At 45.5% G+C, this 25246-nt stretch overlaps 1 protein-coding gene across 7 annotated transcripts in view; it reads left to right on the forward strand.

Annotated features, from left to right (window-relative positions):
- The first annotated feature begins 10286 nt into the window (after window positions 1-10286).
- The window catches only part of Smarca2 (SWI/SNF related, matrix associated, actin dependent regulator of chromatin, subfamily a, member 2), a 166382-nt gene continuing 151422 nt past the window's right edge, over window positions 10287-25246 (forward strand). For 2 of the 7 annotated variants that reach the window (XM_021627514.2, XM_021627548.2), the window contains exon 1: window positions 10287-10442. The gene's annotated coding sequence lies outside the window, so the exon portion shown is untranslated. Of the gene's footprint in view, window positions 10443-11010; window positions 11146-11943; window positions 12256-12622; window positions 12784-25246 lie in introns of those variants that run through there. The other 5 variants (XM_021627539.2, XM_060387936.1, XM_021627523.2 and 2 more) reach the window with 3 other exon arrangements.

Below are 25246 nucleotides of genomic sequence, written 5' to 3' on the forward strand. Positions count from 1 at the left end.
TTCTTTTTCTTTTTCTTTTTCTTTTTTTGACCGGATGTGAGATTTATTACTGAAATGATTTGGTAGGCTACAGGAGAGCACTGTGGAAGCCCTCAGGAATGCAGGGCTCTCTACTTGCCCAAGGCACCAAGATTGGGCCATATTTGCCTCCACAGCCATGAGGAATGAGCCACTTCTCAGCCACCATGTCTTCAAATGCATCTGCATTAAACCGGGTCAACACCACTTTTTTGTGATGTGGGTCTTCTGGCGGCCAGGGAGCTTGAACTTGGCTCTACACAGAGCCTCAATCACATGCTCCTTATTCTGAAGTTTGCTGCAGATGGACATGATGACCTGGCTAGTGTGAACCCTGGCCATTGTGCCCTGGGGCTTCCCAAAGGCACTGCTGCATACCTGTCTGCAGCCCCAGCACAGGACAACACCTTTCCATTCAGATGACGTGGAAAGGGTGGAGTCTCACTCGACTATGAAAGCCACCCTTGCCACAACGTTTTTTTTTTATTAATTTTTTTATTAATTACACTTTATTCATTTTGTATCCCCCATAAGTTTCTCCCTCCTCCCCTCCCGATCCCACCCTCCCTCCCATTTCTGCGTGCATGCCACTCCCCAAGTCCACTGATAGGGGAGACTCTCCTCTCCTTTCTGATCTTAGTCTATCAGTTCTCGTCAAAAGTGGCTGCATTCTCTTCTGTGCCACAACTCTTTACCATGTGTTTGTTGGCACAAATACAGGCAGCCTCTGGTGCTTCAGAAGAGAGTTGTTCATATTCATCTGACACCATGTGGCCACAAAGCGGGAATTCATAACCTTTTGCCTTCTTCTGTCCCAAGTCAAAGATGAGGCTCTTAACATCAGGGACATCCCGGCAGAAGTGAGACTTTGGTTAAGGCTTGTTCTTATAGTGCCAGTAACAGCACGCTGGGCAGGGCCCATGATGGCAAAAGGAACGTTGGTAGATTGCCGAAGGAAAAGAAAAAGGGTTTCTTTTCTTTTTTCCTTTCTTTTTGTCTTTTCTCTTCCTCTTCCTTTCCTTCCTTTCTTTTTCTCTTTCTTCTTTCCTTTTTTCCTTCCTTCCTCCCCCCTTTTCTTCTTTCTTTCTTTCTTTCTTTCTTTCTTTCTTTCTTTCTTTCTCTCTTTCTTTCTCTCTCTCTCTCTTTCTTTCTTTCTTTTTTTCTTTCTCTTGTTCTTATGAAAACAATGTAGGTGAGTGAAAACATATACTGACAGGGACCGAGAGACCAAGATATCTTGGTGGGAAGCTATGGGCAACCCATTCAATCATGTGTCCTGGTATATTGTGTTTCTTTCATTCATGAAACTAGCGATCCTGGGCTGGAGAGATGGCTCAGAGGTTAAGAACACCGGCTGTTCTTCCAAAGGTCCTGAGTTCAATTCCCAGCAACCACATGGTGGCTCATAACCATCTACAGTGAGAACTGGTGCCCTCTTCTAGTTCTCAAGCACACATGCAGGCAGAATACTGTATATGTAATAAATTAAAAAAAAAAGAAACTAGCGATCCTAAGATTGGCATGTATTTTTTTTTTTTTATTTAAACAAGTGACTATTGTAAGAAGGTATAGTGCTGCTACTCAAAGTAACATCCTAAAATATGCTCTGTGGGAACCTGGATATTTACAAGTTGTTTGGGAGCATGAATAGTCATTTATCTAGATCATTAAATTATGTATGGTTAGAAGGAGAAATGACCCCCATAGGCTCAGGTATTGGACTGCTTGGTCTATAATAGGAAGTACCGTTTGGGGGAGATTACAAAACCTCTAGGCAGTGGAGCCTTGTTAGATGAAGTGTGTCACTATGGGAAAGCTTTGCGGTGTCAATCTTCACTGCACTTCCAGTTCAGTCTCTCTGCTCTGTGCTCCTACTTAAAGATGTGATCATTGTTCCCTGTAGCCACCTGCTGCTATTTTGCCTCCCTGCCAATATGGACTCCCTCTCTCTCTCTCTCTGGAACCGTAAGCTCAAATAAACTGTCACAGCAAAAATGTTGAGGTTTCAAATAAGAAAGTGTCCCCAGCAGAGAGTGTATTTAAAAAAAATGACAGAATACAAATATCGACTGCTTTAGATTCAGAAATATCTTGAAACTCTAAGTCCTGAGTAGGTATTCTTTTTCATCTTGTCAGAAGGGTACCAGTCTTTAATGGAAGGTTCCAAATAATCTTTACAATTATAAAATTCCAACACACATGACAATGTTTCCGGTGGGCTCGATACTGGATCTGCACATGCCCATCAAAATGTGATCATTTTCTTTATGCCCCACACTTACTGAAGTCGGTGTCTATTCAGCTGCTGTTTCAGAAAGGGAGAAAAAAGTTTCCTCTCCAGTGTAAAATCCAGATGCTTTTAAACCTACTCCAAACATCTTATGCTTGTTTTCTGCTCACCACTCTTTGGTTAAAAAAAAAAAAAAAGTACTAAAATGAAAGCCATATCATTACGGAATGTATTATTTTGTGCGGAGGGGAGAAAGCCCTGAATGAGTGAAATCCTTAGTGAATGTGCGTTGCTGTCAATGGGTACGGCCACGCCAACCTCAAATCAGTGGGATAATGGCAAAGCTTTCTTCTTAGGGTGTGGCTCAGAGAGATGGCAGAGTCTTCTGCTGGTCCCAGATCCCCCTGTTGATAATGTGGATAGTGTGTGCAGAAAAAAAATGAAAAGCCAGCATATCTTCTTCCCCATGGATATTTACTGTCTGAAGGCTGCTTCCCCATAGGGGCTGCTCCTAGGAGAGTAGACAAAAGACAAACCTGCCTTTTTGATCCAGCTGTAGACCAGAAACACTGACTCCCAGTTTATCTGTCTTTAATGCCCCACCTCTTTGTTCAGTTAGACTCAGTAGCCCCGGCTCTCTGTTCAGTCGCACATAAGGAACACACTGAGCCTCTGCAGTGCCATGGGTTCTCCGTCAGAGAGCCCAATCCATCCAACCCCAGCTTTTCTGCATGTGTCTGATTATCTTTCCTTCATTCCCTTGCTGCCCCAGTCAAGTCTGTCCCTGGAGCCATATTGGACAAGGCAGTATTTTAGTCCTATCTATGAACAGACAAACACTTCCCCCCCACAAAACTCAGATTGCTTAACTCATATTCTTTTTCTAAGGTATCTCAGTCATCTAAGGTAATTTTAATAACTATTTCTCTGTTTACATAGTTCTGGCTTGTTTTTTTAATTGGATACATAAAATGCTAACAGTTTTATAAAAGTCAGAGGGAGGATTTTTTTCTGATCAAAAAATTATTATAGGCCATTTAGGCTGCTTATGCTGCTTAGTCATTCTTACCACTTTCTTGAAGGAAGATCTCCTTGTGAATATAATGCAGCCTATGGACTCATTGAAGAAAATATATTAATAAATATATGATTTATATATGTGAGCTTTAATAGAGTCAGCCTACAGTGGGCAAATACCCCAGCAAGACACCATATGCTAGCAAATGAAATCATTATAAAACTTATAATGATTTACTTCTTTTGGAGTTGTTGGTCAATGGCACAGACCCACAAGCTTTACAGGCTACTCCAATATTCTTGACTGCCTGCAGAACTTGACAGTAAGAAGCTGTTGCTGAAGATACCACATACTCAAATCACACGACATGGAAAGTTCAAGCTTCCACTAACCTGGAAGCTTCAACTATACCAGCCAGCTTTCACAGTGCTGGAAGGTGCAAAACACGTTTCCAGAGTAGAATGTAGTCATGGATTTCACTTAGCAGTGAACTCCGTAAGGTATAATAATGACTGGATTGTCAAACTATGCCCATTGTTGGTGCAACCATAGTACTCATGGGAATAACCAACCAATTTCTGATTGGAATACGGTCTCCTCCATTAGGAGAACCTATCCCTGACACAAGAACCTGTATTAGGTAAGTCATAGGTCCTAGGGAAGAATCTAATACTAACATTCTGCTAAATGGACAAGATAGGTTTATTGCTATACCCATTGATCAGTTAATCTCTCAACCCTGATCAGAGAAACTCCTTAGAGTAGAAGCAACTAACACAGAGGCCTCAACCAGGCAACAGACTGCGGAGTGCTCAGCATAAATGTAACGTCTCTATCACATCTACCCCCACCCCAGGCTCCAGCATCTGTGTGGTCCAGGAAGGGGCAAAAAATTGTGAAAAATCATAGGTGGTTCTAGGAAACAGCGGTTTCCAGACACCTCGGGACTGTTGGACTTACAACTATTATAGCCGCTTACGTTAAGACCCTTGTAAGATCAAGCCAGACAGATCCCAGTATTGATAGGGTGAGGGAAGGTGGGCACCAAATCTCACAACCAGTTGAGGGGCTCCTGGCATTTTGATAGCTGCTATGAGAGCATCAAGCTTCTGAATGATGTGATCTTTGATAAGTTAAACACACTCTAGGACAGGCCTCACTACCAAGAGACACTGGGCAGCACAAAATGGACGCCACGGGAAAGCAAAAAAAAAAGCAAGGGTCAAATCTCAAAGCAGGGAGATGAAGATGGAGAGGGTGAACATGAGAAGGGTTGGTACAGGGATTAAACGTTATGAAAATACATTGTAAAAAAATCTCAGAGCATTAATAAAATATTATTAAAATTAAAATCCATGTTAATATGATCATATAGCTTGGAACTTTAAATGCTCAGATGATTTATATTCTACCAGTGTTCCAGCATGGATCAAGAACCTTTTACTGATGACAAATAATTGCACATTTTTTTTTTACATGAGAACACATATAAGGTGAGTTAAAAATGCTGACTTCATCATTTAGTCAGCTCCAAGTTGCTTGATCATATTTCTCTTGAACCTAAAAAGGAAGTAAGAGGAAGTATAACTTGTATATTTCATTAGTAAATTTGAGTTCAGTATTAATAATGTATTGGTTATATTGTGAAACACAAAGCAGAAATGATAAAGGAAGAAGATGACGATGAGATAAAAACTTTAATTATCTTGCTGATTATGATTACATCATAGCATCAACCATGAATACCTCAACATAAACTGAATGCTTAAGTAAGAATTCATCATGAGTGATAGTTAATATCAATCTATACCTCAAGCAGTCTTGGGTAATTGTGAATATTTCTGACAAGTTTCTTATAAAATCTAATTAGACTCACATTGTTTTATTTCTCAGCGTGGCTGCCAATGAATTCTTAGGGGCTAAAGTAGCAATCTGGAGCCTGATTTTCACCTGTGCTTGCCTTAATGCCATCGCAATCTTTGATTTCTTTTCAGAAATCTTTTTAAGCCAGTTGCTTCATAAATAAGAGGGCTGATTGGTTAAAATTAGAAACGGTATATCATTTGTGAACCCGTTTAAGGTAGAACCTGAAAACCTGAGACGCTGACAGTGAGTGCCTAAATAGATGCTAGTGCCAATGAGGGAAGCGAAGGATGCCAGCATCCCTCCTGCCTATGGCAATCCTTTTCTCGGTTCTCTTCAGGTGTTATGTGTGACATAAGACTAGTTTACTTCAAAGGCCCGGAAAAACTCTATGTTCAGTGAGTATAATAAGTATAATACTTTTTTGAGAGGGGTTTGTAGCAGTTGAAATATTTCAAGATCATGGAGCAAAAACAGAGGTTCTAGTATTCTTCTCATATTGCAATGAATTGCTTTGCGTTCTTGACTTCAGAGAGCACAGTTTAAGCACATCACTTACCCTCTCTCATCATATGGACTGGAAAATGGGGCTAGTGCTACACATCTCATCTGGTTATAGGGATGAAAGGGTGTATGTGAAGATCTTGGCCCAACTTCTCGCCTGTGATTTAAAGGAGAAATAAAGAAAAGGTTCTGTCAGGACTATTAGTGCACATAGCTGCCATGTCTGTGCTGTTGTTCCTTCCAGGCTGGTTCAAACAGAAATAAAACTTCTTGTCAATACTTTTTACACAAAAGTGCAGCTTCTTCTTATCTTTCAAGCTTCCAAACAAAACAAAATTTAAAAACCCAAACATTTTCAAGTCTTTTCTGCTTAAAAAAAATCATAAAGATTGTGATCATTGTATAATTTCATTCATCAACATGATAATTACTAGTGGTGAAGACCTGCTCAATTCTCAGTGTTGGATAAATTTATTATTTATTTTTCATCATTTCATTAAACAAAGTGGTGGGGTTTGTTGTTTTGTTTTATTTTATTTTATTTTTAATACACTGTGTTAAGCATCTAGCTAATTGCTGCGGTTTCCATGATGAACTGAACTTCTTTTATACCCTCAAGGCACTAGTGGAGGAATACCAAACAAATAATTGCATCAAAGTGATAAGTGCTCTAATGGAGGTGCTCATTGGTTGCTATGGGAGCAGAGTAAGACCTGCATCTTTTCTGTCTGCAATGGCACAAGGACCACTAGAAAGATGTTGGGCCACAGGGGAGTCTTAGAGGATCTGGAGTTAAGACCTGCATGCCAGAGAGAGAAATATGACCAATAAAGCTCAATAGGAACCTGCAGGTAGACCAGCTCTCCCACATGACAACATTTGGGGAAAGTCAACAAGGCAGGTAGACATCCTGTCCCTTCAGGGCCTTGAATGCTATGCTAAGAAGTTTGAAGTTTATCCTAAGATGAATTGGGGATAGATATGGATTTTGAAATAGAGAGTTATATTTTCACAGAGAAAATTAGGGTGGCATTTTAGAGAAATGATTATGGAAAGACAAGATTTTTTTTGAGATTGTTTATTAAGGGAGAAGAAAGAGAGAGACGAGTGTTTATTTCTGTAATCAGTTTTCTTGCTAATTCTAAACTATTCACTAAATTAAATGTCAGCTGATTCAGTTTGTCAAAGTTCCGTTTCTATTACTACAGATAAAATACTCATTCTCGAAATGGCCTTACCTGCTCTGGCCTGAAGTATGTAATGTGTCAATCCAAACTAATACTCTGTCAGGACGAGAAGCTTCCAAATTTAGTGCACGCAGTTCCTCTTCATAAGGGTGATACCAGTTTTTAAACCCAGTACCTACTTTATAGAGATACTCTCATCTGCCAAAGCAGACTTACATAACAAGTAAATGTGGGCAAGCAGACATGAAAAAGCAACTTCCACCCCTTGATACCAAGCTAGAAAGAGAAAAGCAACTTCAGAGAACACATTATGACTCATCAAAGTCCCCAAAAGAAAAGCTTCCTGGGAATGCAGCATCCTGTGCAGCCTCCCCGAGCCCTTTTAGCCTCTAACCACGGTTGCTTTCCTCTGATTTTCCACAAAACAAAAGAACTTCTTATTTTCTTCCTTGGCATCATCAATTGTTACACTTTGCTTTACCTCAGAGATGAAGATCACGCTACCTACTGTACACTTATTTTTTCATATGGAACAAATGCTGCAGCCTTTTCATTTCTCATGAGTTTAAGAATTCTTTGGTAAAATTCTTACTTGCTGCACTGCAAGCTACAAACAAGACAATTCTTCAGAAGAAAGACCCGAAGGGAGAAGGTGAGGCATTCTTAGGTCAATATGAGGAGAAAGGGAGCCAAATATCTATATTTAATCTGTACTCCAAACCACAGACTGTGTTCTTTCTTTCCCATCCTTGTGCATGTAATGTCTGGGTAGCAACCCCTCCAAAATTTTATGTAAGCTGGAGAACACGCACCTATAACAAAGAGAAGGTTTTCTCCTTACCTTCTCTCTGACAAAATATCAAAAAGAATGGCTCCTGGCCTTAGTGTCATAAATAGGATGGCTGGTCTTTCTAAGACTTATCATGGCAAGTGGAGGAGAAATTTTATTCATGAGAGAATAAAGGTAAAGCCATGCTGGTCATGGTGTGGCATAGCTGTAGTCCCAATAGTCAGGAGACTTGGGAATAGTCAGGAGACCCAATGAATGGCAGGGCACTGTGGACCAGCGAGAGGGTGAGGGAGATGCAAGAGCGAGAGTAGAAAAAAGGGGAGGGAGGAAGAGAGAAATAGACACACACAGAAAGATAGACACACATACAGAGGTAAATGGACAGGGAGAAATAACCACACACAGACACACACACAGACAGACACAGAGAGAGAGAAAGGGAGAGAGGGAGAAATGTACATACAGAGAAAGACAGACACACATAACAAGCAAACGGAAAATGGACAGGGAGAAATAAAGAGAGAGAAAGACGTGTGTGCGTGCACACACACACACACACACACACACACACACAGTGTGTCAGCATTGAATTGTTAAACCTGGGCTGTGAAGTTGACATGTGAAGGAAACAAATTGGGCCCTTAAAGTTTAAAACCTAATCCTTGTTAATGAATAAAGATAAGCATTGTCATTAGGTTAAAGCCTTTTATTATACACAATTAGGTTCCTGGCTATATTTCTGTAAAGCTCAAACCTATTAGGCAGTTAGAAGTCAGTATTTAGATTATACATTTACTACACTATTAATTGGGTTTAGTGTTTCTCAGAATATACTCCCAGTTACTGTTATACTGGCCTACTCTCAGGCAGAAAAACAATTTCTCACAACCTTTGGGACCCACTGTATTCTAGTCCCTTAGTGTCTTTTGTTGTTTGTTTTGTTTATAAGTCCACTTTGGGATACACAGCAAACGTGGAAGCCAAATTTAACAAGCAAGTGACAGCAGCTTGGAAAACTATAAAACTATAGGGTGTGTGATCACTCTCCCTGTGCCATGAGAGCAGAGCCTTTGAAGGGCTTCCTCCCAGACCTGGCCCAGTGATGGAAACACTTCTTTAATGAGCTCACAGGAATCTGACATTTGTTCCCATTGTTCCTTCTCATCAACATACCCAGTACGGAAGCTTGGGAATCCTTAGAAAGGCACTTCAGACCCTGTTGCTCAGACAGTCAATTATGTAAAAGTACAAACCGTCTTAAAATAGGATTTTAACCTAGGGTGGGAGGGATCCTCAACCAAATAGTCACAGTACGCTTTGAATGACTAATTTAAGCCATTACATTGCAAAATAAGGAATAAATCATACTTTTCATAATACGACCACATAGGAGCAGTTTTAATTTTAAGAGTCAAGCACCTACATTAATCTGAGTCTAATATAATAGGCCCCTGATTTAAAATCCCCTAACATTCTTTCACACTTCATAAAACTAAAAATAAAAGTGCCTCACCAAATTGTGACCTAGGGTCCTGCAGACGCACTGTATTTCAAGGAAAACTGAAACACTAGCTCTCAAAACCACTACGTGCAGGCAAATTGCAGTTTGTAGCCTTAATTGGTCTTAAATGTGGGGTGGAAGAGAGAAGAGACTCTGGTCTGCAGAGAATGAGATTTATTTCCCTTTTAAATCAAAAGCAGATCCCCGTGGTTCAGCTGCCCCTGACTCTCGGGCCCCACCCCCTCGAGGTTGTTTCCCCCTCCCATATTTTTATGTATATTTTACTCGAAGATGACAGGTGAGGGGAGGTGAAAGTGCTTCGTGCCTTTCAGAAGTAAACAGAGGGGTTAGGCGGGTTTATTTGGATTTATTTATTTACTAGGCGTCCCGGCCTCTCAGCTGTTTCTCGTCGCTGGCATTTGGAAGCTTGCAGTCCTTCACGGATGAGACAGATTTGGCAGGCTTGTTCTTTGTGCCGCCTCCTTTTCGCTGGGGGTTGGGGATGGGTGGGAAGAACGCAGATTTATGACAGCCTTGTGTGTGTGTGTGTGTGTGTGTGTGTGTGTGTAGGGGGGAGGTTCGAAAAAGTTTCAGCTGGTATGATCATGTCCAATTTTTTTTCTCCTCGGCCAACACTGTGCCACAAGCAGCTTGGGTGCCACCCGGAGCCCTGCCCCCGCCGTCCCCGTCCCCTCCCTTTCTCTCTGCAGGCTCGAGCTGGCAGGCGCAGGCATACTTAAATTCCAGCACGGTCTCCACATTCCCCCGAACTACTACGCTCTATTACTACGGCTGCCCTCCCCTTCACTTCGGGGGGTTCCCCCAGCCTCCCCGGAGCGGCTCGGAAGGCTGCTGCTAGCCGAGGGACCTGCGGCGCCCGGGTCCAGCAGGGCTGCGGGCTGGCTGCTTGTTCTGCGCAGTTTCTCTGCTCCAGGCACAAACACGGCGCAGAGCCGGCGCCTCGCAGACACACACGGATCCACGCATACAGTAGAGCTGTCTCGAGCCACATTCTTGCACACCGCCCCCTACCCCCCATCACCCCCCCCGCACGCCCGGAGTCGCTGAGCAGGGCGAGTGACAGGAGCGTCCCGCCAACCCGCGCCAGGCCGGGCAGGGAGGAGCGGCGCGCGGGGCCAACTGCGGCGCGTCTTCCGGCGCCCGTGGAGGCGGCGAGGGTGGGACGCGGGGCGGAGCCCGAGTTTAGGAAGAGGAGGGGACGGCTGTCATCAATGAAGTCATATTCATAATCTAGTCCTCGCTCCCTCTGTTTCTGTACTCTGGGTGACTCAGAGAGAGAAGATTCAGCCAGCACACTGCTCGCGAGCAAGGTAAATATAACTTACAACTCCTTTCTCTTCTCTTCTCGGCTCGGCCTCCCCGCCGCCGCCGCAGCCGCCGAACCCCTCCGGCACCGCGCCGCCTTCGCCCCGGATTATGCATCCTTATCCTAATCATTATTTATTGTGCATGCTAGAAGACCAAAACAAACAGGCGGGCCAACCGCTACAACAACAACAAAAAAAGCCCGCCTCTTCCCCGCGGGCCTCAGGTGGAATGCTCTAACGACAGCTCCCGGGTGGCTGTAGAAGAAGCCAGAAAGTTTCAACCTAACCCCGCCGTTCCAATAATAACAGTAATAATTACTACTTCAAGGGGGCAAGGGGAAGAAATCCCAACATGCCACAGCCTTGACCCCGGGCAGGCTGACAGCGAGGCGCTGCCAACTCAGGGTTGCAACACACTCTCGGCCAGGTTGCATTCCCCCATCCCCTTAAAAGCAGAGCTGGTGGCAGAAGGAGAGGGGTTGCAGGACCCCGGGCTTGGAGAGGGGGAAGACTGGAAACGCGACAGTTCATCCCCAGTCCTCCCCGCCCCCCCCCAAAAAAGAAAAGAATTGGAGGGGAACAGGAAAGGAGGGCGAGGAGCCCGGGCTGGCGGCCGGGCGCCAACCGACGCGGCTGCTCCTCGCCTCCCGGGGACTTGTTTAAAGGGCTCCGGCTGCGGGGACCCGAGCAGATCTTGGCGGCTGGAGTAAGTAGTCCGGGCTGGCGCACCGAGCAGGCGGCGGCCACTGCTGCGGGGTCAGTGCCTGCGGTCTCGGAGTTGTCAGCTCCATTCCCCAGGTTCCCTAAGGGCAGGGGAGGGAATGTTGAGTGGTGACAGGCCTTTAGACCGAGAGGTTGCCCTGGGGACTGTGGCCATGGCGTCGCGGACCTCCTTGTCTGGTACCTGGAGGCAACGCAGGCTGGGATGTAGAAGTTCAGGGTGTCCAACCCGGGTCCCATTCCGAGGGTGGAAAAAAGCACCAAGGAAAGAGGTCCGAGGTATCCACTGGGCACCGTTAACCTGCCCTCCCCCTCTCGGGGTTTGTTTTCTTTTGCTTGGAGTCTTTCCTCGGCTTGCGCCGAGGAAGCTGCGGCCGTGGGGCGCCTGGGATGGTCTGGGTGTCAGGGGCGCACAGGGACCCGGGAGAGCCACCGCGGCTGCGGGCTGGGGAGGCCATGATCCGGATAATCCTCTCTGCCTGACTGTCACAACAGGACCCGCGCGTACCCGGGCAGCGGCCGTGGCGTTCACCCGGGAAGGGGAAGGGCTGCAGTGGGGAGGGAGTGGGGGGTGGCGAAGGAGGGAGGCGGGGAGAGCCGGTGGGAGCCTCCTCCCCGCGATGACACTCACCCCTTCCTTCTGGCTCTCTGCTCTCGAGTTTGCTTTATTCCCATCCCAACCCACTTCACCCCTTCCCTTGCCCACCCCCGCCCCTCCGCCGGGCGGCCTTCCCTCCCGTTGGCGTTGCAAAACAGGGCCACGCCAACTGCAAAGGTGTCGCGATGTACTTCCCCAAATCACCGGTCCAGCGCGCCAGCCCCCGGGCGCCCTCCAGCCACCAAGCGCACACCAGCACAGTTTCCCCCTGTGCCCCCGCAGCAGGCCGCGCAGCCTGGACGCAGTGACACCGCGCCGGGCGGGGTCGAGGGGACACCCGCGCTCCGGCCAGGGCGCTCGCGCCGGTTTCCGGTACCCGCTGGAGATCGCCCGGTTTGCGGGTGTCTGCGTTCACCCCCTGCCGCCTGGATTACATTATTATTATTATTATTATTATTATTATTATTATCCGGGTCTGCTTATTCGCTGCGGATGGCGGTGAGCGCGGGGCTGGTAGGGCTGCCTGGGGGGGATGGGGGCGGAGGGAAGTTGGACACCAATCAACCCGGAAAAAAAAAAAAGTTTGGCAGGGCCGCAAGTCGGATGGAGGGGCAGTAGGGGGCGGCGGGCAGGCGCGAGCGTGCAGTGCGCTAGGGACCAGTGCGTGGCGATCTGCGCGGGCTGCCTGCGCCTCCCGCCCGAGCCCTCCCGGGAGCCGGACGCAGACCCGCCGGGGTCTGGCGGCGAGAGGGCGGGAGGCGGTGGCGGTGGCGGTGGCGGTGCGTGCGGCGGCGGCGGCGAGGGCGAGGGCGAGTGCGTGGCGCGCGCGAGCGGCGGAGAATCAGGAAGTCACCGCGGCGAAGCGCACAGACATGTTTGATCGCCGTGACATGACGCGCGCGAGGGAGGAAGAGGAGGCGGCGGGGGCCGGGCCGCGGGCGCCGGCCTAAGCGGTGGCGTGCACAGCCGCTCCCTCGCCGCCCCGGGGGCCGCCGGCCCGAGCCCCGGTCTCTCCTGCTCGCCCAGGTAAGGAGCCCGCCGGTCCCTCCTCTTCCCCCGCCGCCGCCCTCCCGCCGAGCTTTCTAGGTCTTTCTCTGCCGACCCCCCCCCCCCCCCCCATCTCTGGCTCGCCTTCCGTGCAAAGTCGGGCAGGCAATCGATGGCAGGGAAAACTTTCCAGCGGGAGGCACCGCGCGGGGGAGAAGGAGGCCTCGGGGGTGGCTGGCGTTGTCAGTTCTCTCTGCTCCGGGTCCGGAGAGAGTGAGTCGCTGCGTCCTGCGGCTGTTGCACGTTCAAACTTCGGGCCTAAACGTGCCTCCAACTCTTCTCGAGCAGGATTTACTTCATTAGGAAAATAAAACATCGCCAGCGGTCCACTCTCTCGCGCGCGGGGCAGTGGGGTGTTTAAAGCGAAGGAGGAAGGCGTGGGAGGGAGAGCGGGGGGGGGGGGGTAGTGCAGAATCATTCCTCATTCGGTGTCTGCACCGGGTGTTATGTAATTTTAGTAGCACATGGGTGCGAAGCCCACACTGGGCTTCTCCCTCCTTTGTTTATATAACTTTTGGGGGAGTTTTGCCAGGCTGTGTCCCTTCTACTCCCCCCCACCCCACCCCAGTGCGGTGGAGGTTGTTGCTTTTGAAGAAGCAGAGTGACTGGAGTTAAAGCAGTGTTTTGTAGAGGTGTCATCATTGTCTTCTTTCTAGTCATCACATTGGCACGTATTCCTTTGTATGTATAATAATGGAACGTAAGGAGGACGTTAAGGACACGCGTTTGTTTATTGCGCTGTGCTGTGTGGTAATGTTTAAGGGTTCAGTTAATTTTCAAACTTCTTTTTACCTGATTTGTATGCCTTGCTTGTGGGAGCACCTAAGATGGTTTGAGAGTTGCCTGGCGTTGGTTAGCACAAAATTCCTGTCCAACCTCCCAGGACTCAGAGAGCAGTGAGAACTCTTCTAATAGAAAAGGCACGTTCGATGTTACATGTGCACAAATGCCCAATTCAGTGTATTCAGCAATATTTTCCTCCAGTTTGTGAGGCCTTACCTGAAGCTGCTCGGGACTTGACAGGCACACGGGCTACTTCTATACACACTGGGTAGGAGGCGTGGTTGGGTTGATGCTTAGGTGTCATTATTATGCAAATAGGACACGCTCTTTCTTTTCAGAATCTAATTGCCCTTTTATTCCTCCAAGCTTGCTGACTTGCTTTTAAAACACTGCCTTTGGAGGAAGGGAACCCAAAGTAGAGGGTGGGGGGACTTGGGACCAAGGACAAGAGTGTAATTGGGTTAAAGTATACTGTAAACTTGTATGAAATTACCATAATGAAACCCGTTATTTTGTACTGTCAGTACACACTAAGAAAAAAAATTAAAGAAAAAACCTTAATGTAAAAAAAAGAGGGGGGACTCCAAAATGCTCTCTTTCACCTCTGATGTTTACTATTGAAAAAGGTAAATTTTAGACACCTGTTAGGTCTGTAAGACAATCATTAAAGTTGGTTGAGGGGAAAAATAATGCACAGAGTAGAGGGTTCCATCTAGTTTTTGTTCGGGCCTTTGAAAAGTGAGGCCATATTGGCAGAAAATGTTTCTAAGTGAGTTAGGATTTGGGGTGTGAGAACCTTTGACAGAGAGGGGAAGAGGGGGCCTCTCATGCTGCTTGTCCCTCAGGACTTGTCTCACTCACAGCCCAGCATTGGCTCTGGCTGCACTGTGGTGTCTCACAGAAAACACCACAGAGCCTGTTCAAAGCAGCCTTAGATCTTTCCTTTTGTTCTTTTGTAAAGTGTGTGTGTGTTTCATTTCTCATCAGGTTTCTTGAAAAGTGCACTGGCCAACACCTGAGGCTTAGAATTGACTGCAGTAAAACTGTGCTTCTTGTATGGTTAGTGCTTAATTTTTTTTTTTTTTAATATTCCTGACACAGTATACCTGAAAAGTAACGCCTTTGCAGGTAATTATTTAAAGCTCTTGTTTCTTTAAACAGTTCTGCAGGTGGGGGTAAAAGAGCATCTTTCTCTTGTAGAGGGCAGCTTTGATACTCTATAATACTGTAATATTTTGACGGTTCATTTTAATGGCTCATTGTATTTTGGAGAAGGACCGTAAAGAGAGAAGTTTCATAAATTATGAAAGTGGTGCTGTCCTCCAGCCTTTCCAGTTTGTTCTCTCCCTTAGAGGCCTTCCCTTGTAAACAAGGCCTTTGTCAAACTCTCCTAGGTCAGCAGCTTTTTGCTACTCTAGAGAAATAATAAATCACTATGTATGACATTTTGACATGCTGCCACAGGGACGACCGACTTATCTCAGGCACCAAGCTGAGGACCGTTTCCCAGTCTCAGCACTGTGAAGTCGTGCCAGCCAGCCTGAACCACCAGAAGTTTTGATTCAAACTGTGTCTCCTTTACATGCTGTGGGAGGAAGATGTGGGCAGTGAGCCCCTTTGCATGAGTGGCCTCAGAAAACTGTAGGTCACAGTTCCCCTCTGTGGCAATTTCTAGTGAACAAATGAGAAAATGCCCCTCATATGAAAAGCCAGATTTGGAGGTTACTTTTGATTTTTTTCCCTGTCAATAAAATTATGAACCATTGCATAAGTGGTGTGTATAGAAAGTACAGATGTTGGGAATTTATTTGGCAGAGAGTTTAGGAAGTTGTGAGGCATTTTTTTTTTCTATACAGAAAGTTGTGACTTTGTGTTTACCAGAAAACATAGGAGTCTGCCACTATGCCTTGCCAGAGTTTATGAAAGAGCATATTTATTTGCCTAAGACATTTATTACCAAGTTAAATGGGATCTTGCAACCAGGATTTGAAAGACTTTATGTCTCTGTTACTGCTTATTATAATTTTATTATTTGTCCACATTATTTTACCACCTTTCCTTGAAAGTGCTCCAGATATATCAGAACTTTCAAATACTAAAGATTTAATATATATATGTGTATATATATATTATATATATATATAGTTTAAATACTTGAATAATTATACTTCAGCAAAACATATAAGGGTTCTGATGAAAATCCAGTAGCTAAATGGTGAGGTTTTTAAACACTGACTAGAAGCAACTCATTAATTCCCTCACATGATCACTTAGAGTGATGCATTGGATATAGATGTAGATTTTGAGTTTTTATTTGTTTGCTTTTTGGAGACAAGGCCTTATGTATGCCAGGTAGGCCTGGGATTCACAATTTTCCTGCTCCTATCTCTGGACTGCTGGAATTACAGCTATGTGACATCACACCTGGTAGGTAAAAGAGGACCCAGGTCTTGGTGCATGCTGGGCAAATACTCTACTAACTGAGCAGAGCATCCATAGCCCACGATTTCTTTCTGGACTTCCAGGCAACTTCATATGAATTGTGGTATTTTCCTGGTTGGCTGAGGCCTGGGGGACATTGTGACGGGTACAATCAGGCTGTAATTCTGTGTGATTTAAAGCATCCAGGAATACTGCATTTCTAGGTGGATGCACCTCAGTCTTGCGCCAGTATATGTTCTACCTTTGTGCAAGCACTACTGTCTTAGAAACAGTATTTATCTAAAAACTATTTAACCTAAGTATGATCTGGGGTTTGTAACTGAATGGAGTACCCAGAACTTGAGGCTGAAATAAAACCTAGTTTAAAAGCCATTAAAGTATAATTATAACTGCCTCTTCTTTTTTGAAAAACAAAACAAAAAAACAAACAAAATAACCAAAAAAAAAAAAAAAAACAAAACAAAACTGGATTTGGCACTTGTGAGTTAAAATTATGTTTAGAAAAGAAAAAAAAAAAGACCAGAAGAACTGTAGTGTCCTGGCAGCCCGGTTACCTGAGGGGGCTCCTCTGTGGGTTTGCACTCCGGTTGTGCTTTTCTTGTTTGGGATGCTTGTGCATTTCTTTGCCTGCTGGAGGTGGCACACTGCAGTTTCTGCCATCCCCCTGGGAGATGAGCCATCCCCGTGGAAATTGAATGTCTGGGAGGAAAGCCTCTCCTGCCCTCAGGCTTTTTAACAACTGGACACATAATAGCTTGGCAAATATTTGCAGCTATTCTGTGGTTTGCTGCTCTGTTCTGCAATGCCATTATGCAAAGTCCAAAATTCTGTTAAAAAAAAATTATCAGTGGTAAGAAGTGATGTGTTTTCTAGAATGTACCTGAGCATCTAAACACAGGCGAGGCAGGGGAACTGCAGAGTTCTGGGACACAAGAGGCCCCAGCTCTAGCTTTGCAGAAGAGTCGAGCAGAGATGGGAATGGTGAATACAAGTCATCTCAGATCAGAAGAAAGCCTGAGATCACATGGACTAAGCTTGGACAAGCCTTGGGAAGACCACGGTACCTGTTTTGACCTGGTTACCTGGCCTAAGTGGTCCCACTCGGGAAGAATTTTTACAAGATAAAGTTGGCAATTGAAGAGAGTCTTGCCTTACAGGCTGGAGCGTGAACCTTTCATCCAGTATCGTTGGAGGCCTGCCTCACAAAATTCTGTCCTCTGTCATCTTACCTGTCTATAATTTTATTGTTTTATATACATGCTTTGTCTGCATGTATGCTTGTGTACTGTATACATACCTCGTACCCACAGAGGCCAGAAATTGAGAAAGAATCGTGAGCCACCCTTGGGTGCTAGGAATGTATCCTCTGGAAAAGCAGCCAGTGCTCTTAACCACTAGGACATCTCTCCAGCCCCTCTCAGAAATTTTGAGCCAAGGGTACTTATGAACAAAATTACATTTTGGATTAATCTGGTAACTTGTATATTCAAGTTCAGGGTGAGACTTGAAGATCTTAGAAGGCCCAGGGCAGTAACGAGCAATTGTATGCAGTAAGCTCGTGAGGTGTCTGTACACCTTCTGTTCTATCTGGTTTATCTCAAATCTTAGCTTGCTGGGTGCTTTCTAGTGTGCACCTGTGTTAGGTAGGAACTTGAAACTCAAAGAGGTTCGGTGGTCCTGCTGATGACAGACTCATAATAAAGACGTTACTGTCATGGATGTGAAGGATTCACTGTTGAGTTATGAGTGTGACCGTGTCTGTCAGTTGGGAATGTTGGGTATGTTGAAGATCATTTGGGCTAGGGGTGTAGCTTAGTGGTACAGGGACTGACTAGCAGGTACTTATTAGGTTTATGTCCTAGGTTCAGTCCCCAGGGCCATAAGACTTCCCATCACAGTCTGGCCCACTCTGCCTATAAGCCTAAATGTGAGTTTTACTCCTATGGAGGAGTGAGTCTGCCAATCAGATTTTATTTTATTTTTTTCTTTCTTTTTAACATTTTTTATATTAATTATAGTTTATTCGCTTTGTATCCCTGCTGCAGCCCCCTCCCTCATCCCCTTACAATCCCACCCTCCCTCTCTTATCTCCTCCCATGCTCCTTCCCCAGCCCTGGGACCTCCCCTTCCATTTGACCCTAGCCTATCAGGTCTCATCAGGATTGGCTGCATTGTCTTCCTCTGTGGCCTGGTAAGGCTGCTCCCCACTCAGGGGGAAGTGATCAAAGAGCCAGCCACAGAGTTCATGTCAGAGACAGCCCCTGTTCCCCTTACTAGGGAGGTCACTTAGATACTGAGCTGCCATGGGCTACATCTGTGCAGGGGTTCTAGGTTATCTCCATGAATAGTCCTTCGTTGGAGTATCAGTCCCAGAAAAGACCCCTGGGCCCAGATTTCTTGGTTCTGTTGCTCTCCTTGTGAAGCTCCTGTCCCTTCCAGGTCTTTCTAGCTCCCCCTTCTTTTCTCTACTCAGCAGGGTATCAAAGCAGATGCTGAGGCTCATAAGCCAAACTTTGGGCACAGTGCAGCCAATCAGGTTTTAAGGCATGCATTTTATACTTTTAAAAAATTATGTTTAGTGCACAGATGAAATTTTCCTAGTAGAAACCATTGATTGTTGTCAGCATCCTAAGAGGAGATTGCTTTGGAAAAGAGCCTTATGTGTCTGGGAAGGACAGGCAAGTATACACCATGCATGAGTGGTTTCACTTCAGGGTGATGCCCACTTTGAAACTAGCTTTTGATGGCTTGATTTGCTGGTTTCTTTTATGGCTGGTGGCCTAACAGTGTGTGCTCACCTGGGCGTTAGAAGTGAGTTGACCTTTGCTGGTCAGTACTCTGTGAGTCCCAGATTAGAGAAGTGAGTTGTTTCTGTATTGAAGGGGCCTCTTACATTTTGGATTTTCAGATAAACAGCCTTTATATGACATTTTTTTTTTTTTTTCTTTCAGGGAACATTGTCAGTCCTCACTGGCTCTGTGTAGAGTGCAACATTGATGAACTCCTGTAGGGCAGTAACTTGGGTATCTGTGGTGGTGCTAAAGGGAAGCGAGGACCCTGCCCTGGCAGTGCTGGGAGCCCCCAGGGGTTGTGTGGGGGGCACTAATTGGTGCAGCACTGTTTGTTGTTATCTTCCTTGTGCAGCAGGCGGAATTCCTCCCAATCTTTGCCAGGTCTACTCTGGGCAAGGACAGTCCCAAGGCAGTTTATTTAAAGTCAGGGCAGTAGCTCAGGCATGTCCTAAATTTGTTTCCCTGATTGAAAGACGAAAGGGTAGTTCACAGAAGCCCAGTCAGTGAACAGAGAAGTTTTCATCCAAGCACGTCTTGAAACATATATGACTTTGAGATGGACGGAACGCCAGCATGAATAACCATGAGCATGTGTTTTTAATGCTTTTCTAGAGTTTGGGTGGGACAATGTACATCAGCTTTAGGTGCAGCGTGGTTTTTAGCGTTATCACAAATCACACTGGGAACTGTTTATAAAGCTGCTGTTCTCGGGCCAAACAGCACTGTGGGCCTTCGTGAAGTTTAACTAGGAGGCACACAGTCTTGGCCTGTAGACCATTATTTCCCTTTATCTTCACTGCCATCCTACACACTGCCTGCCTACCTACACTAACAGTCCAGTTCTAGGCACATCGCTGCCTCTTGTGAAGCAGTTCAGTTCCCGATAGAGAAGGGCACTCGGAAAGAAGAGAAAGAAGAGAAGCAGCTCTTTCTGACCAAGGGCTTCTGAGTCAGCAGACACACAAAAAAAGGACCCTTATCTTGACTTATCTCCCAAGTCTTATTGCTCTCCTGTAATAGGCAGAATGTTTGGAAAGAGCTGAGTTGTTCTTAGGCCCGGAACTAAGTTCTTGTGATGGTCCACCGTGAGCCTGGCCCTCAAAGTCTTCCTGTCAGGGGAGCTGTGGGGAAGATTGGCTGGAGACTTGGGCTTTCTCCAAGTTTTCTTAGGAACTCTGGCAAAGGGCATTTTGGGAGGTGTTGTCCAAGTTAGTGAGCGCTCCCCAACTCTTCTTGTTTCTAGAAAGTTTAATTTTTGTTTTTAAACCTCAAAGTCTAAACAAGGAACTGCCATTTTTAATAAGCCTTCCCTGAGTCCTTTACTCCTCTTAGAGTGTCATCTCTCTTACCCTATAGCCTTGGGGACATTTAGCTGTACCCATTCTAGTTTTGGAAGATCTCTGTCTGTTTGTCTCTCTCTCCCTCCCTTGCTGCCATCTATGCATAAGTTTCCTATTAGGTGTTCTGTGTTCCGGGGTTTACAATTTTGTGTGTGTGTGTGTGTGTGTGTCCATGTGTCTGTCTATCCTATTGTTTTCCTGTAACTCTCTTCTGCCAGGGACACTCAGAGTTGAGAGTAACTATATAAAAGGGGATCATTTGGTGATGGACTAGGCATCATAGCCCTTTCAGGTAATGATGTCTTCATCTCAGAATCTCTTTAGGGCCTTGGCTACTCTTTACTTCATCACTTGATAAGTCAATATACTGTCCCAGCCAAGTCCTAGCCCTTGCAAAACACCTCTGCCATTGTTTCCATCTTTGTTCTTTGTCTTCTACTCTCTAACCCTGTCTGGCCCAACAATGGAACACATTACAGAGGTGCCAGGCTCAAGCTGAGGCGTGTTATCGTGAAATCAGTGTGGTCAAGACTGGAGATTGGCCAGCTGATCTCCTGGCTGCATCCCTACGAGTCCCTGTTCCTTCCCTTTGTCTCCAAAGCAGTAAAAAGAAGATGGACATGATGGTTGTGGTAGTGGGCATCAGAGCTCTTGTGGGCCATCCTTGCATGGCTCCCAGGGATTTGAACCCAACTGGGGCAGCAAGGGAATGCAGAGGCGAGGAACACACATATTGACAGTAAGCTGGGATCGAATGGACTGGGCTCTCTTCTGGAGAAACCACAATGCCCCCGGCTGATCAGCATGCTTGTTATATAGAGTTGAACAGAGAGGCGAGGCTGTTGCATACATCTGGACATTGAGGTGAGGGTAGAGTCAGATAAACCAAGGAGGCAGGGTTTATGGCATAAAGCTGAATCCAGGAGGCAGGCTTGGTTAATCTCAGTAGGAGCAGCCCCTGAAGGAGAGTGGTCTGAGGGAGAGAAAGCTATGTTGAACATTTTCTGCACACTGTCAAAATTTGCACTAGGCCCCCGAGAAGGGCTTTGCTATCCCTTTGAGCCTGGAGTATGGTGTATTTGACATGGCCATGCCTGTGTGAATAACACACATTCACTCAGGACTTCACTCACTTGGCCCTTCTCTGCTCCTTAAATTCAGCAGGAGAGTAGAGCAGCCTTGATTGGGTTGGTAGGCTTGCCCGGGGAGACACCTAGCTTGCTGTGTGCACTGGGAGTCAAAGGATAAAGTGTTCTATTTGGAGTTTTGCTCCTGTGACCCATGTGACTTTGGCCAAGCCCGGCTCCACCTTCCTGCCTTCGCCTTCGCAGTGGGAGCCTGACACAATGTCTCCTTAAATCAGGTGACCAGAATGACTGTGAAGCACATCAGGTGTGTTTAAGTCCTACTACCCACGTGTAGGCCCTGAATTTCCTGGATTGCAATGAGACAGGAGTCTTAAGTTTTGTCTGGGTTGTCATAGTTGGAGTGGTGACCCTTAAAATTCCTTGGAGTTGAACTCCTTTTAATATGCAGATGCTGGTGCCCAGCTTTTCAGGGGAGAGGGGAGAGGGGAGAGGGAGACTTGGGCTGACTGTGGGATTTGGGGATTGTGGGAAGTGCAGCCATGGCCTTTTATTTTTAAAAGCACACACTCCCCAGTTGTAAAGGCAAGAATGTCTGGGTGAAGAAGACAGGGTGTACTGCTGAAGAATCCTTGCCAAGAACACAGTGGCCTGGCCCTCGGGGAGCCCTAGTCTGAGGCAGAGGGTAACGTGGCAGAGAGGGAGGGGACTGTCCAGCCTGTGTATGGGCGGCAGCTGTGGTCTCCTGTAGGCAGATTTCCCTGAGTGTGCTAACCACAGCATTGTGGAAGACATTGTTCCCTTCTGAGACAAGGTAACCCTCTGACCCCCCAACCCAAAATGAAAATAGATTGTCAGCTTCATCACTTGGACAGAAATATTACCCAGGATGAGCCCTGCTTCTCTCCCACTACGCTCCTGGCTCCTGTGGTCATCTCCTTATCTCCACCATCTAGTGCTTGGAGAAAGGAAGAAAGGGGCAAGGGTTTGAATGGACATCAGGAGAAAGCTGAGTTGTGGCTGGCCTAGGCTTGAAGCCTTCATTGCAGAGTCAGTGATAAAACACACTCCCTGCCTTGAGATACGTATCCTTGATTTGTGCCATTGTGCATTTGGAATAAAGAATAAAAATGTAGAAGAATAAGATGAGAGCTACTGGCCTCAACTTTGTTAGGCCTTCTTCCCTTGTGTACTTCCTGAAGTACTTGTACTTCCTGAGTGTACCCTTGATGACCAATCCTGGTTTTTGCATAGAAGCCCATTCAAGAGCGTTAGAAAGCATTGGATGGGATGGGGTCTTTGAGATTTTTGGATAATGGTAGACACCAAGTCATAGATAGATAGATGGAGGGGACCTTTGAGATATTCCCATCCTAAGCCTAGAGAGAGCCAAGGGACTGCATAGAGAAAGTGGTTTTTGTTTTGTTTTGTTTTGTTTTGTTTTGTTTTGTTTTGTTTTGTTTTCAGGGCCCCAGAGTAGTAGACTTGAGACAGAACTCACATCTCTGTATTCTCAGTTGAGTTGGAGGTCAGGCATCATCATCTGGAGAGTCTAGACCTTTACCATTCCCTAGAGACATGACTGAGTGTTAAATTATACTGCTTCTCTTAGACCTATACATTACATGTGTGAGTCTGCGGGTTCTCTTATTGTGTGGTTTCCCATGTAACATATTCCTATATTACCATTCTCCTTAATGTGCTCCATAACTTTTCATTTCCCTCCAAGTACATTTTTCCTCTTTAAGAAGTTTTAGTTTCCTTTTAAAAAAAAGAAGAAGAAGAATATTTGTCTGGGGTTGTATGTTTTTTACATCCTCAGAGATTCCAGATGAACGTGATAATACATGCAGAATATAGTCATGGATTTATACATATTAAAAATGTAAAACACAAGAGGTAGAGCTATTAGGCTAACTTGAATATTTCTGTTTTCATTGTTCAAACTTGTGCCATATTACCAAAATACCTATTGAAGCTGATTTTGCAACAAACCATAACAGGAACTAAGTAATTTCCTTTAATTCACTGAAAAATACAGTTTGTTGATACACACGGCAGAACATTATAACTTGTAGTGTCCGTAAATTGACGTCAGCTTCCTAAGTTTAATATGCTGACAGAACATGTTTGTGTTTATGTGAGAGGTAGGTGGAAGGCAAACGCAGAAGTTATTTCTACCTGCTTTGTTCATCGCAGACAAATACCAACAACAAATACCAACAGCGACAATGATACTTGCTTCTCAGGGTATTTAAGGTTATAATTCACCCCAGACCCTTCTCTGTTTGAGGAAGCACTGTATTGGGTTCCCATTTAAACCCAGTTTATTCACCAGAGTGGCCTACGATTCTGCTTATCCTTTATTTATTTACATACCTTAAACACCTCCAACTCTTTAGTTTTTATACACAAAATTAATTGAATCTGCTGGCCCTTGAAATCTTGCCTGCTGTTTATTCACTGAGGTTTTGTTTGTGTTTGTTTTGTAACAAGGCCTCACTGTAGCTCAGGCTGGCCTAGAATTCTCAGTCATCCTTCCTTGGTCTCCCAGCTGCTTTTATCTTCCATGCCTATCATCGGGTGTTTTCTGGGTCCGTAGTGCATGCAGCTGGAAGGTGCTGGGGACATGGGAGTGAAGAGCCATGCTTTGCCATCATGAGCCGTGCTCTCTAGAGATTCAGGAAGGGAACAGGAGTGGAGCTGATGGGGCACTTTGGACTTTCCCTTCCTTCACCTCCCACTTCCCTGTGAAGGAGTTTTGTTCTGGATGGCTAGGCTGCTAGTCTTATTGGATCTCTGCCATCACAGGGTAAGAAAGTGAGTCACTGAGAGGGGAGCCATTCTGTGTTTTGTGACGTTGACACCAAAAATGTTTCCCTGGGTTCATGTGTGCCTACAGGACAGCGCCTGACCGCATAACAATTATTGTCATAGAGGCATTCAGCCACATTGCTGGGATCGTTGATCTCCTGGAATTTGGAGAACATTTTACTTACTCATTTTGACTTCTTACTGGAAGTACTGACTCTGTCAGTCCGTCATTACCTAGTGGGGGAATTGACAGGAAGGCTTGGAGGCTGGGTTATGGAGGACTGTTCTGTTAAGTCTGGAGAAACGGAATGTCCACTCCCAGACACAGACAGCTACACCCTGGCATCCTTGACTAGAGGCCTAACACAAATCATGGGCCTTAATAGTCTAAGTGGTTTTGGTTCTGTTACTTACCAGGGAGGAGGACCATAGCTTTGTCCATTTTGATTACTTCAGGCTCAGTAGATGTGGTAGCTGTGATTTTGGATTTTGGTGTGTTTTTGTTTGTTTGTTTGTTTTGTTTTTGTTTTTTACAATTATTGTTAACCGACTCTTAAGTACCAAGATAAGAACTCACCTAGTAATTGTATCTAAGTATATTTGAACACATATTTGTATGGTTCCTTATAGCTTCTTTCTTCTTCTTTTGTTGTTGTTTTGTTTTCCGAGACAGGGTTTCTCTGTGTAGCCCTGGCTGTCCTGGAACTTGTTCTGTCAACCAGGCTGGCCTCAGACTCACAGAGATCCTCCTTCCTCTGCCTTCCAAGTGCTGGGATTAAAGGTGTATGCCACCGCAAATGCTGGCTTTCTTCTTTTTCTATAATTGGGACTTCTCTTTTTATTATTATTTGATGGACTTCTCTTCTCCCCCATAGCCATCTAGGATTCTTTGTGAACTAGCCTGTTGGCTTATAAAAAAGGTTGTTGTTTGGATCCTTACTTGTAAAGGATTTTCTATTCCAGTGGTTTCAGGACTAGGGGCTTAGTTACTTCTGAGATGTCTAAGCCAGTCTATAATGGAGAGTTTCTGTTGTGTTTAGTAATAAATTTCAGGCTTGTTTAGATTTTGCTTATGTGTTAAATTTCAGTTGCTCCAGTGATTCTCTCTGTATCTGGGATGATTTATCATTCGGGGGAATCACTTAGTATGTGTTTTTTAGAACAAGTGGTCTTCATAAAGACTGGA

The sequence above is a fragment of the Meriones unguiculatus genome, chromosome 1 (assembly GCF_030254825.1).
Source record: "Meriones unguiculatus strain TT.TT164.6M chromosome 1, Bangor_MerUng_6.1, whole genome shotgun sequence".
Classification (NCBI taxonomy): Eukaryota; Metazoa; Chordata; class Mammalia; order Rodentia; family Muridae; genus Meriones; species Meriones unguiculatus.